The sequence below is a fragment of the Crotalus tigris genome, unplaced genomic scaffold (assembly GCF_016545835.1).
Source record: "Crotalus tigris isolate CLP2741 ecotype Arizona unplaced genomic scaffold, ASM1654583v1 scf7180000018101.4720394464:4744507, whole genome shotgun sequence".
NCBI classification, from domain to species: Eukaryota; Metazoa; Chordata; class Lepidosauria; order Squamata; family Viperidae; genus Crotalus; species Crotalus tigris.
Window position 1 is genome coordinate 4,605,595 of NW_024096823.1, and position 13,432 is coordinate 4,619,026.

The window sequence follows — 13,432 nt, forward strand, 5'->3', positions numbered from 1 at the left end:
TCAGTAAATAAATATTTGTCATTGTTTAACATACAGGCAGTCTTTATTTAATGACAATAATTACTACTGGAGTTTCCATCACTAAACAGTGGGGTTGTAAAGAGCAATGTCACATGACTAAACACTTAGTGATGGTGGTTCTGGCAGTCCCCAACTACCATTATTAAGCAAATCACTGCAGATTACAGTGCAAATCACAAGGAATGACTCATGTGACAGTCACTTCTGACCTCATGCTGGCTTCCCCACTGACTTTGCTTTTGGGAAACTGGTTGGGAAGGTAACAAATCACAATTTTGTGACCAAAGGGTTACTGTGACAGTTAGAATTTCAAGAACTGGTTGTATCACTCATTCAAGCACTGTCATAAGTTTAAATAGTTTATTTATTTATGAGACTTATATACCGCTTTAAGTGCAAGCACTCTCTAAGCGGTGTACACCAGTAAGCAATATATATTTACATTGCCCCCAACAATCTGGGTCCTCATTTTACCTACCCCGGAAGGATGGAAGGCTGAGTCAACCTTGAGCCGGTAAGATTTGAACCGCTGACCTGCTGAACACAGTCAGCTAAAGTGGCCTGCAGTACAAGTGGTTGAACAACTTCCTGAACAAGTGGTTGTTAACCAAGGACAGCCTATATAGCCAACTCCCGACAATTGCTAACTATTCTATGTTATCAGATGACCTATTAATTATCTTGTTCTATTGCGGAATATTTTTAATAATTTAAATTATTATTTGGAGAACAAATGCATGCCTAAATGATACTTTAAAAGCAAAAACAAAACAGCAGCTTTTATATCTACTGCAGACAAATATTCACAAAGCATACGATGTGTGCTCAAAGGAATTGTTTAAAAAATAATTTTGGAAGCAAATTGCCACAAGAAAAGCATTATTTTCTGCTTTCAAAGAGTATAGAATTATGTTCTAGTTTGAAAATAGATTCCAAATTAGGACCACAAGCTTTTTTTCTTGAAATAAATGTGATCAAATCAATAGCACTAGCACTTACTTACAGTATATACCACTCCATAGTGCTTTACAGCATCATAACAATAACAACAACAATAACAACAACAACAATAATAAAGTTGGAGGGGACCTTGGAGGTCATCTAGTCCAACCCCCTGTTCAGGCAAATGACTGTCCAATCTCTTCTTAAAAACTTCCAATGTTGGAGCATTAATAGCTTCTGGAGGCAGGCTGTTTCACTGATTAATTGTTCTAACTGTCAGGAAACTACTCCTTAGTTCTAGGTTGTTTCTCTCTTTGGTTAGTTTCCATCTGTTGCTTCTTGTCCTGCCTTCGGGTGCTTTGGAGAATAGCTTGACTCACTCTTCTTTATGGCAGCCCCTGAGATATTGGAACACTGCTATCATGTCACCCCTCATCCTTCTCTTCATTAGACTAGACATACCCAATTCCAGCAACCGTTCCTTATATGTTTTAGCCTCTAGTCCCCTGATCATCTTTGTTGCTCTTCTCTGTACTCAGCATTCTCAGCATTCTCTGAGCTGTTTACAATGTCAACGTATTGCTCCCAACAATCTGGGTCTTCATTTTACTGACCTTCAAAAGATGGAAAGCTGAGTGAACCTTGAGCCCATCAGGATCAAACTCCAGACTGTGAGCAGACTTAGCCTGAAATACTGTATTCTAACTACTCCACCACCAGGGCTCTTTAATTAAGCATCCTTATTTAAAACTATGGTTAATACAACAGAACATTTTGACCTTCTTTCGGTTTTGATGACAAGGTGGCATACATATTATGACAGCAAAGAATTTTAGAGATCACACATCAGGCAAAGTGGTAATCACAGCTTTATTTTCCTTTAATACATTGTTACTTTGTGCTTCCAATGGCACATGTTCATTGTCTTTTCAAATAAATACTATACTAAAGTAGCAAAGGGGAAATGTATCAAACAAGCAGAACAAGATTTACAGAAATGAGTTTCAATAAAAGATAGCCCAGAGTTGAATTGCAGGGATTTTGGTGCTCTCTGAGGTTGTTTTCTTGCAGACACTTAATTATCAAATTAGGTAACATCATCAGTAATAGTAGGGAGAGGGTTTGCTTTCATTTTATATTCTAGTCTAGTGGATTACCCTGTCAGTTGGTGGAAGTGGACTTGGTGTTCCTTGATTGGATTATTATTTACTGTTAACTTGTTTGCTTGAATTGGTAGTTCCTTGATTAAGGTATTGTTTGCTTTTTGACTATTGCTCTAATGTTAATCTTGGTGCTAATCTCTGCTCAACTGGATGTTGATTGCTAGTGAGGAGTTATTTTGATCTTTTTCTTTCCTTTTTGGCTTTTTGATTGTCTCTTTTGGATGGTATATAGATGTTGTTTATCTCTATGTGCCTGTTGATTTGTCTGATTACCAAGCTTTCAAGAATTCTCTAACGCTTTTTGGACTAGGCTCGGTCTAAGATGTTAAGTTTCCCAGTTGAAACTATGGTTAAGTGTGTCCAGGTGTTGTGAAATTAATGAGTTTTCATAATGTCTTTTGACTGCTAGTTGATGTGTATGGATGTACTCTGGTAGTCTTCTGCCTGTTTGTCCTACCTAGTGATTGTTGCAGTCCTTACATTGTGTTGTAGATGGCTCCTGTTTTTTTCTTCTGGGACTGCTGAGTCTTTTGGTTTACTTAGGATGTTTTGGAGGAATTTAATTGGCTTGTGTGCTATGCTAATATAATGTTGTAATACTCTATTGTTAGTTTCTGAGATGTTATTGATGTATGGCAGTGTTATCTTTTTCATAGCTTGTGTTGATTGTGCTATATTAAGTTGAATGATTAAGCATTTTTTGAGGAAGTTGCGTAAATATCCATTTTGTTTATAGATGTTCCATAGATTATGTGTTTTCATTTTCTGATGTTTCTGCAGTGTGTTTGTGTTCATTTAAATATCTGTAGTGTTCTTATACAGATTCTCTTGTGGAACATTGAGTTGTTACTTCAGTAGTGGAACACTTGGTTGGTGTGGATAGTTTTATGGTAGACTTTTGTTTCTAATTTGCCATCACTGCCTCTGCTGATGAAGATATCTAGGAAGGGTAACTTGCTGTTGTTTTCTTTTTCCCTGGTGGATTTTATTCCTGTAAAGATGTTGTTGATGGTTTTGTGTGTGTGTTCTAGTTAGTCCTTTTTTATGATAAAAATGTTATCTATGTACAAGATGCATACTTTGGGTTGTATGCATGGAAGTGGTATAGATCCCAGGCATTGCATTATACTCTCTGATATTAGTCCTGAAAGCATGGATGTTCCTTTGATTTGTTGATAAATTTGTCAGTTTAAATGAAAGTATGTGATTAGGCAAAAGTTGACAAGGTCAATGATTCTGGGTATTTCAGTCTTGTTATATTTGGTTAGGTCAGATGTGAGTTTTCTGTTAATCTGTTTCCATAGGGTTGCCTGTCTCCTCATAGAATTGCACAATTATTTGAGTCCATTTTAAATATATCCAACTTCCTTAATATGTAGTCAACCGAATCCACACCATATTTGGGCATCATCCAGGTTCTTAATAACTTTCTAAAGATGTTTTAGACATAGTGCTCCAAGTAAATCTTCTAAAATGCAATAGAGACATGATTGTTTTCCTTAAATGTATTGACAATAACCATTGGTGAAACAGAGATCAGCCTAGACTGATAATTAGGAAGCATCATTGTTATTGATGTATGCTTTCAGGAAGACAGGAATGGCCAGAGAATTTAGGAGCTACTCATTCTGCCTAGTGATCAGAATCAACTGTATAACCTGTAGTTTTATGACATCAAGATATCAGAATTCATCCTATCCTTGCTCCCAATTAGAGGTGATAGCCAATTCTCTGTTAAGCATTTCTTCCTACTTAGATTTTGATATCTATTGAGATTTTCAATCATTCAGGTCATGGTTGTCCCAAAGGTGCTTTTTCAAAAGGCAACTAGATTTTGTTCTTCATTGAAGATATTTTGCTTCTCATCCAAGAAGCTTCTTCAGTTCTAACAGTCAGAACTGAAGAAGCTTCTTGGATGAGAAGCAAAACATCTTCAATGAAAAAAGACCAGTTGCCTTTTGAAAAAGGACCTTTGGGACTAGATTTTGATACTTGCAGTCATTCCCTTGTGGGTTGGGGGGGAGGCTCAGATAAATTCTGATTTAATTCAACAGATTCAGTGACAACTGAACATTATCAGTGAAGGAAGCAAATTAGGGTGACTTGCCTTTGTTATCCTGTTCTCATTGTTATTGTATAGTATTTGTTTCCAATTATGCATTCAGTTATTATGAGTGGCCTCCTCCTGGGGTGCCATGTAAAGATAAAAGAGTACATTGTCATCAGAAAAGCAACATCAACAACCCCTACCTCATGAGCAATCCTGCTGTGAAACTGTTATGCAGAAGGCTTGCCAAATTGAATTATTCATAATGATTCTGAATGATCTCAATTTGTTTTTATCTAATATAAAACATTTTTTCAGTGATAAATAAATTTCCTATCATTATACCACAAAGATATAAATATATATTAAATTACAGGGTTGTTTTTTTAAAAAAAAATCAAACTGTGTTGGTATGACATTTGCAATCATCTGGAAATTTGGAGATCGTTAATAATTAAGATTGGACAGTGATATGAAGCAAACAGCCAAAACGCTAATTTAAGAGTTTTGTAATCAAGATAGTGATTTGACAGCACTTTGTCTTATGATTACAAATAAAACTTGGAGGCTTGACTTTGGAAAGGAGATAGATAACCAAAAATTGAGGTCAAAGCAATGTGCCTCAGCTGCAACAGATGAACATTAAATTAGAGAACTGGTTATATATCTGTTCTTATCTGCTTTCTCACAGTGTTGCAATTATTCCATAAGTTGAGATTGAGATAAGCTATGGCACCAAACAAAAATATAACTTGAAAATGGATGCATCACATAGAGAATGCTAAGACAATAGCTGAAAGTGTCTGGGCCAGCCTTGCCATTAAACAAGATGAGATGGCTCACAATGAAAGCATTGCCACAATCAGCTACAGTGATTATGGGCCACCTGTGGTGTTTAATTTGGAGGTTGGGTTGCCTAAAAGGCAGCAAGTGGTAAATTATTTAGAAATACCACTTAAACCTCCTTTCTCAGGCACTAAAATACAAGTCATCAAAATGGGCCTCTCAAGAGAGGCTGATGTACTACATGTAGTAGCTTAGCAAAAGCAAACATCAGACCACACTGCTGTATTTCATTTTATATTATTTGCAATTACAGTATAGTTACTTTCTCCAATTGTACATTATAAGCATCTTTGAAAGTCTGCAGTAAATAACTCATCCCTCTAGAAATCCATCTGAAACGCTGATGAATCTGGCAATTTTCTTAACAACACTGAGCTCATGGTTTTATTTATTTAACATGAATTGATTTAACATTGACTTATAATGTTGTCTTCAAAAATGTCTTTATATAACTTTGATGCAGATTCTCTGAAATATACAGTATATTTATCCTTATGAGTTCTTCCAAAGCAGTAACCATTCCACTTCTCTTAGAATTCATGCTATTAATACCCATAGCATCCAGCTTTCTGCTTGGGCTTGTTTCTTAGTAACTGCCCTAGAATATTGTCTTCTTGCTGCATTGCTTTGAAGCCTGTTGGAAAAGTTACATTTTTTTTCTTAGCAGCTGTCATTTTATCTTCCAGGTTTAGTATATCCCTAAAGAGAATGGCTTTTACTTATGCAGTTTGTTCTTATATAGTAATAATGTATAACATACCATTTTCCTGCAGGACTCCAGATGCTCTCTAGGTCCTACACTGCAGGAGACTGTAGTTTCTTAACAATATCCAATATATCTTGCAAAAAGATTATTTTGCCATTCAGAAGCCAGAAGGACAAAATTATCTCTTCTTCCAGGGATATCAAACTTGCAACGTCACGTGATGTGTCGTAACCTACCTTGACTTTTTCCCCATTGCCGGCAATTAGGTGGGCTTGGTTTTGGTGTGATGCATCTGGCCCATGGGCTGGCAGTTTGACACTCCTGTCCCAGAGGATTTCAATCATTTCAGTATGTAATATATGAAACCATGTAATTTGTTATTAAAAACCCTGAAATTCCAGTCAGGAGTAGAAAAGGTAATAACCAGAAATAAGCAGTGAGGAATGAGGAATGCTTTATTTTATGACCAAAGAAGCTCCACCACTAGTGTCATTTTCTTTCATAGAATATATCATCACTGTAATTTTTCTTATTTGCTACTGTTGCTGCTGTGAATCCCCAACTTCCAAAGAGGAAGGATGGGCATCCGGATATTACTGTTTTTTATTATTCTTAATGTGATCAAAACTAGGTCAAATGACTCCAGCTACTGAGGAAAATTGCCCTTTTTGCCTCGGAATGGAAATTGGTATACGTGCAAATGATATAAACTCTATGATTGGACCAATACTTCGGTACTTTAACTTCTTTATCTCATATCTCATATTGATAAGACAGGAGAAGACCAGCTACATCAAGGTTAAGGTTTTATGCAATGTTATTGCACAGTTCACTTTGAAACCATTTTCTATAATGATCTTTATATCATTCACACTTCAGAGAAGGTGAATCAATTTAGGACGAACTGATCTTCGGATAAAAAAGGAGAAGGGAAGAAAAAAAAAGAAGTTTGAGAAGTTGTGGGTGCTCCAACACTGGAAGTTTTTAAGAAGAGGTTGGACAACTATTTGTCTGAAATGGCTGAATCTCCTGCCTGAGCAGGAGGCTGCATAAGAAGATCTCCAAGGTTCCTTCCAACTCTGTTATTCTGATATTATCTTGAAGGTCTGGATATTTTAATGGGGAAACAGACTCTGAGTAACTAAACAGAAACTATTTGTGCAAGTGGTATTTCTATAGGGAGGGAGATAATGCCTAAATTGGTCCATAAATTGCCCAAAGTTTCTCTAGTATCAAACCAGGTCAAGAAATAGAATATGCAACGGCTATAACTCTACTTTATTGATACAGGGTAAAGTAACAGAATTTTGAATGTCTGATATAAATTTCTCTCTTCCTTTCCATATCAAGGGAATCAAGGGAGGTACATCTTCAGTTTTTTTCTCAACTTTGCTCCACCCTCCCACCCCACATACTTTAGTGCTAATGGCATATAATATAATCTTTGAGACCATCTCTATATTCTCTGACAATTAGAGAGGCATGAACCTATGCCAATGCCTTTTTATGGTTTTAATATGCAAAGAAAAGAAAAAATAAAAAATCTATTCAGTACAAAATAATCATTGCATCAAACAAAATACTTTACATTTCATGTAAAGTTATTCAATCCACTTGTAAATATAAAATTAATGATTAGTTTGTACTGAATATTTTAGATAAACAGATAGATGATGGATAGATAGAAGACAGACAGACAGACAGATACAGTAGACAGAGTCATGCTGTCTTTCCAGCACTTTTTTTTTTGCAGACCTTAACATCCCCAAATATTCTCCCCCATAGTAAAGTTTTCATTTTTCATAGAAATTCATTAAGGAGGCAGTAACTCTTACATTTAACATATAAGGGCTTATTCTTCCACAGCACCATTAAAAAGTCTTACAGTCAGAACAATAGATTATAAGTAAACTCAGTTTCATTTTCTGATGTCAAATATTTGCTTACTCTTGCTGTGAAGAAGAAAAAAAACATGTTTTCAAGCTTTTTGGGAAGTCTAGGAGAGTCTTAAGGGGAAGCTGTTCAATAGGGCAGGTATCACCAAGAGAGAAATTATATTTCCTGGCTATTGGGAGAGTATATTGGTTTAAAGAATGGACCCAGAGTACGCCTACCCAGGCAAATCTTGTGGAACATCCAGAATTAATTGGGGATATGCAGTCCTGAAAATAGCCAGACCCTGGTAAGCAGAAAAATAATGATTTATTTTTTTTTGTCACTTGGTTTAACATAATTTATCTTACTTCTTGGAAAACAGGTTAGCCAATAAAGGATCACTGCTGGCTGAGGAGGCCATGACATACATATTTTGAAAGGCAGCTGAATTTAAACAAATATAATGGTTTGAAGACACAAATTTTGAATCTGGAAATTTCTCCCTGCTCTGGCTATATGCATTTTTAAATTAAATTAAGCAATGGTTAAATACAAATTTGCAGTAGCTGGTCCTTGAATTAAAATCATGTTTATTGTGCATTGCATTTTATATTTGGTTAATTGCTTTATACTACTTCCATATTCTATGGGAAGAAAGGTGGCATATACATTAAAGTGATAATGATGATAATATACAATATATATATATATATATATATATATATATATATATATATATATATATATGTATGTATATATATATGTATGTATATATGTATATATGAATAGTGAAAATAAAAATATGATTCCTGGGTGAATCCATAGTCAATTACCAATAAAACGTGAACACCAGGAATATAATAAACTATAAAAGTTTAATACCATCACCGATCACCAAGCTTTCATCAGATACTTCTGACATCGTCAGGGTTAATGCTGGTCTGTGGGAGAGTGCCTTTATAGGTGAGCCGTCATTTGCACACGGCTCCTAGATCTTGTCTAATTGATTTAACTGCTTTTTAATTACGGCTTCCATACTGATGACTCCTCTTTTTTTGCTTTTACTGCTTGTGGGTGTGTCATTATTCCCCTCTACCTCCCACTGTCTTGAATTAGGGAGGTTCTTTCCTCCCCTTTTGTGGTCATTCGTATCTCTAAGTTGTTCCCTCTTCACACCTCCGTGTCTCCTACCTTCCTCCTTCTTCTGATCTTTACTTGCTCCCCAATTGTCATCCCTCATTCTATGGGGGCGCACTCTCAGCCTTTCTCCCCATCCCTTGCTTTCCATTTCCCTCTCTTTGACAATGTATGCATCTTGTCCGGTGACAACACGAAAGAGGGCTGGTTACTAAAAGAGGCATGGCTCTCTGACGGGGACTCTGTCAACCGGCACATCGATTTGTGCCCAGCACATCTAACTTTAAGAGCATGGAGCAGGCGAGACCACCCACTCCTAAAGAGACACCCTGCGACAGTACCACGTAACCCTAGGGAAGAAGTTATGGAGGGATGAATTTTCACCCCCCACAACAACAGCAACAGCCCACGGACATTCAGGAGAATAATCAATGATTGAGGGACTCCTCTCCCCCTGCTCCAGGACCATGCACACGCTCCCAGACAGTGAGAGAACGGTTGCATGATGAGAAAGAGGCAATTAGCCAACAAACAATCATTCCCAACCCCCCGAAACTCAAAACAGCGATGATCCAGCAGCATCAGGAAAGAAGGAGGATGGGACCGGCTTGCCCTGTGATGACAGTCCATCAACGGAAACAACAGAGCGCCAATCGGAATGCCCGAGAGGATATAGAGATCGAGAGCAGTGTGAATGGGGGGGGAATGCAAATAAGGGTAGAATGTGATAGAAACTGTAAAAAAGATCACTGTGTTGATGGAGGGAGGGATATAAAGGAAGCAGGCATACATATTCAAAAAAGGAGGGCACACAAGGGCTTGTGTGAGGAGGAAGGAGATATTCAAGGGATTCAGTCTGACGTGGAATCCGAGAACATTAATAATGGGGTGAAAGAGCAAGTAGATGTCAGACGGAATGGCAACGACAGAAACAGAGTTTATGCAGCCAAAGAGAGGGAAATGGAAAGCAAGGGATGGGGAGAAAGGCTGAGAGCGCGCCCCCATAGAATGAGGGATGACAATTGGGGAGCAAGTAAAGATCAGAAGAAGGAGGAAGGTAGGAGACACGGAGGTGTGAAGAGGGAACAACTTAGAGATACGAATGACCAAAAAAGGGGAGGAAAGAACCTCCCTAATTCAAGACAGTGGGAGGTAGAGGGGAATAATGACACACCCACAAGCAGTAAAAGCAAGAAAAGAGGAGTCATCAGTATGGAAGCTGTAATTAAAAAGCAGTTAAATCAATTAGGACCTACGACAAGATCTAGGAGCCGTGTGCAAATGACGGCTCACCTATAAAGGCACTCTCCCACAGACCAGCATTAACCCTGATGATGTCAGAAGTATCTGACGAAAGCTTGGTGATCGGTGATGGTATTAAACTTTTATAGTTTATTATATTCCTGGTGTTCACGCTTTATTGGTAATTGACCCAGGAATCATATATATATATATATATATATATATATATATATATATATATATATATATATATATAAAATGCTTTATGTTACACCCTGTTGACCCAAATATGGGAGAGAGAAATCTTTTGCCTTGTATCAGCTCAAACTAGAGCCATCCACAGGCAGCAGTCACAACTGTGACATCATATACATATCTAAAATTTAGATTGCTAGCAAAGAATTAAGGGAGAATCTGAATAGCTATTTTGAACTCTTTAGTTCTTTTCCACCAGACATACCCTTCTGAGATTCGAACCTGGGCTGTCTGCATGTTAGGCAGCTGTATTAAACCTCTAGCCACAGGCTCTTTCTCACTTTTGCCAGCTGTGTTAGGGAGGGAAGAAACAGGGGAGAGGAGTTATCTAGAATGCTGTATGTTACACCCTGTTGACCCAAATATGGGAGAGAGAAATCTTTTGCCTTGTATCAGCTCAAACTAGAGCAATCCACAGGCAGCAGTCACAACTGTGACATCATATACATATCTAAAATTTGGATTGCTAGCAAAGAATTAAGGGAGAACTGGAATAGCTATTTCAAACTCTTTAGTTCTTTTCAACCAGACATACCCTTCTGAGATTCGAACCTGGGCTGTCTGCATGTTAGGCAGCTGTATTAAATCTCTAGGCCATTATATTATATTATATTCAATCCCCATAATTCACATAGCTACCTAGACATTGGGCAAACTTGTTTTTATCTCTTATTTTTCCATTTCAATTTCCACTTGTTTATTGAAAGAACTTTTGTTTTACTTCAATTAATTCTGCAAAATTTCATTTGTAAAAATCATTGTCTCATATAAAGATAGTCTCAAGCTTCAATTTCCATTTCAAATAAATACACATTTTTAAGAACAGCAGTTCTTTCCTTTATATTTCACCTCATAAAAATCCATTATCAAATTAAAGGTACTATACTGAAGAAAGTTATCAGCCTCATCAGAATGCTGTATAATATCTTCAACCTACTTTGCTATTTATCCAGTTAACAACTTCTTAAACAGTAGATGAATGGAACAATTATCTCAAAATATACAATATAAACCAGATTTGCATATTGGGAAATGTCTTTTACTAAGAACTCAAATTGTATTTAATTTAAATGTTCAAATATGCTTTGTACTTTGCATAAAAGTCTATTTTATGAGTGAATAACGTGCCTATTGGATTAATTCAATGGTTATATATTAATAAATTGTTCTCATCTATTATTTGTTTTAACCACAGTTTTATTAATTTATTAGCAATAAACTATGTTTTATAAGCCACAACAGTTGCACACACACATTATACTAAACAAAACCAAGAAAATAGTATAGTTCAATTCAATATTCTCTCTATGAATATGACACAGTAAGTCCTACTATGCCAGTGTTAGTAACATTTGTCTCTTGTAGACAATTACAAGTCTCTTGAAGGAAAGGCTTTGTAAGTACTGTGATATACAGGATATCCTGGCTCCAGGTGCTCCAAGATAATCATAATTTTTGTCTGAATAAGTTAATTATTATCGAACAGTGTGGATGTAATTTATTCAGTGAATTTGTGATGGGAGGTGTTTTTTTAAAAAATAATTTTATTGCAGTTTTAATAAACATAGTAAAAACTAATATGAACTAAACTAGAAAAAGAGAAAGAAAAGTTCAGAAGGAGCAGAAAAAAGAAAAAAAATGAAAATAAAAAAACAAGAAAGACAATAATAAAGAAGTGGATTCCAACTTTGTCACCCTGAGCATAAGATAATATAGTAATTTTTCTTTTTTCTTTTAAGGTTTTATATATATTTAAAACACCTCTTCTCTCCATAGCCTAACCTTTATCTATACAAAATCTAGAAATCATCATATTTTCAGTCCTGCTTCAGCAAAAAAATCCATTAGTAGTTATTAGAAAAATCAGATAGTCCAATTTATATTCCGTCTTCTTGCTCTTTACAATCTTGACCTTTAAATTATTCCAATGCTACCACAGATATTTCATCAATCCTTGGTATTCAAGAGGAGTCTTCAAAGCTTTCATCAGTCTTCTTTGTAAATCCAATAAGAGGCATCATTCAGGATTTATTTTGGCAGCTGTTTCACATCCAGATCCTCCTCTTGATTTGTCTTCTATAGTCCCATTTTGTTAATTTCAATTTTGTTGTCTTCTATGCGTTCAAACTCTATAATGTCTATTTTAGGTACAAAAAAAAACATTAAGACTTCTAAAAGTTTATCCATTGAAATCTGCATACTTTATGAGATATTAGTTATTACTATCCTCAGTCCAGTTTTAAAAAACTATTTAAGATAAGAAAAAGTTATAGCTGTTTTTGCCATTTTAATTCTTTTTTGCCTAGTTCTTCAGTTCTCACTGTTGTCTATTTGCAACCTCCATCAATCCTCAATTCCTAATATGGTTTTATTTATTTATAAAATTTAAAGACTGTCCATCTCACTCGCAAAGCACCTTTAATTTTCTTTCAGTTGTTTCTCAAGAGTTACTTAGTTTTCAAATCTTACACAAAAATAATCAATGTTTTAAATCTATGTGGTCTCCCAATATGTTTAAAACTTGTTAAAAACCCAATCTTTTTAATTTTTGCTTTTTGCCACTTGTATATTTTAAATTCTTAGGCTTTTTCAAAATTTCTTCAATCCAAAGAATGTAAAATTCACTAGGTATCAAATTTAGCCTGCCATTTTGAAGATCTGTAATATCCATAAAGTGGTTAAATTGAACATTTCCAAATATAATTAGAAAGTGATTTTGGCTGGCTTAGTGTCCTTATTAATGTCTTCACTGCTGCTGAGACCAAAATGTTATCTCCCTCAGCTCCTGGTGCTCAGTTCTCCAGGAGACTACTATTTTATGGTCTTGTAATGAGGAACTGCCATTCAGAGCTCTGGTGGATGATCTCCCATTCCCTTCTATGCAGGAGAGATTTGAAGGACTGGTCTACTCTCTGGTCTTTCATTCTTTACAGTTGTTGCCTCCATTTGTTCATGGACATTTATTTTGTCAGGCATGACTCATACAGGAAGAAATTCTTCTTACCATAGTAGTAAGAAATTCTTTATTTCCTTTCCTCTTCCCCCATATGGATACTAATTTTCCTCCAAAAGCTTTACACATGGTCTATAAAGCTAGCTGTCAATGCTGCAAATACTGTATATTCTTGCTTTGACAATATGCAAAACTGTCTGGCATTTATTGGGTTAATACTTAGGTTAGACTGGGCGGGGGGAAAA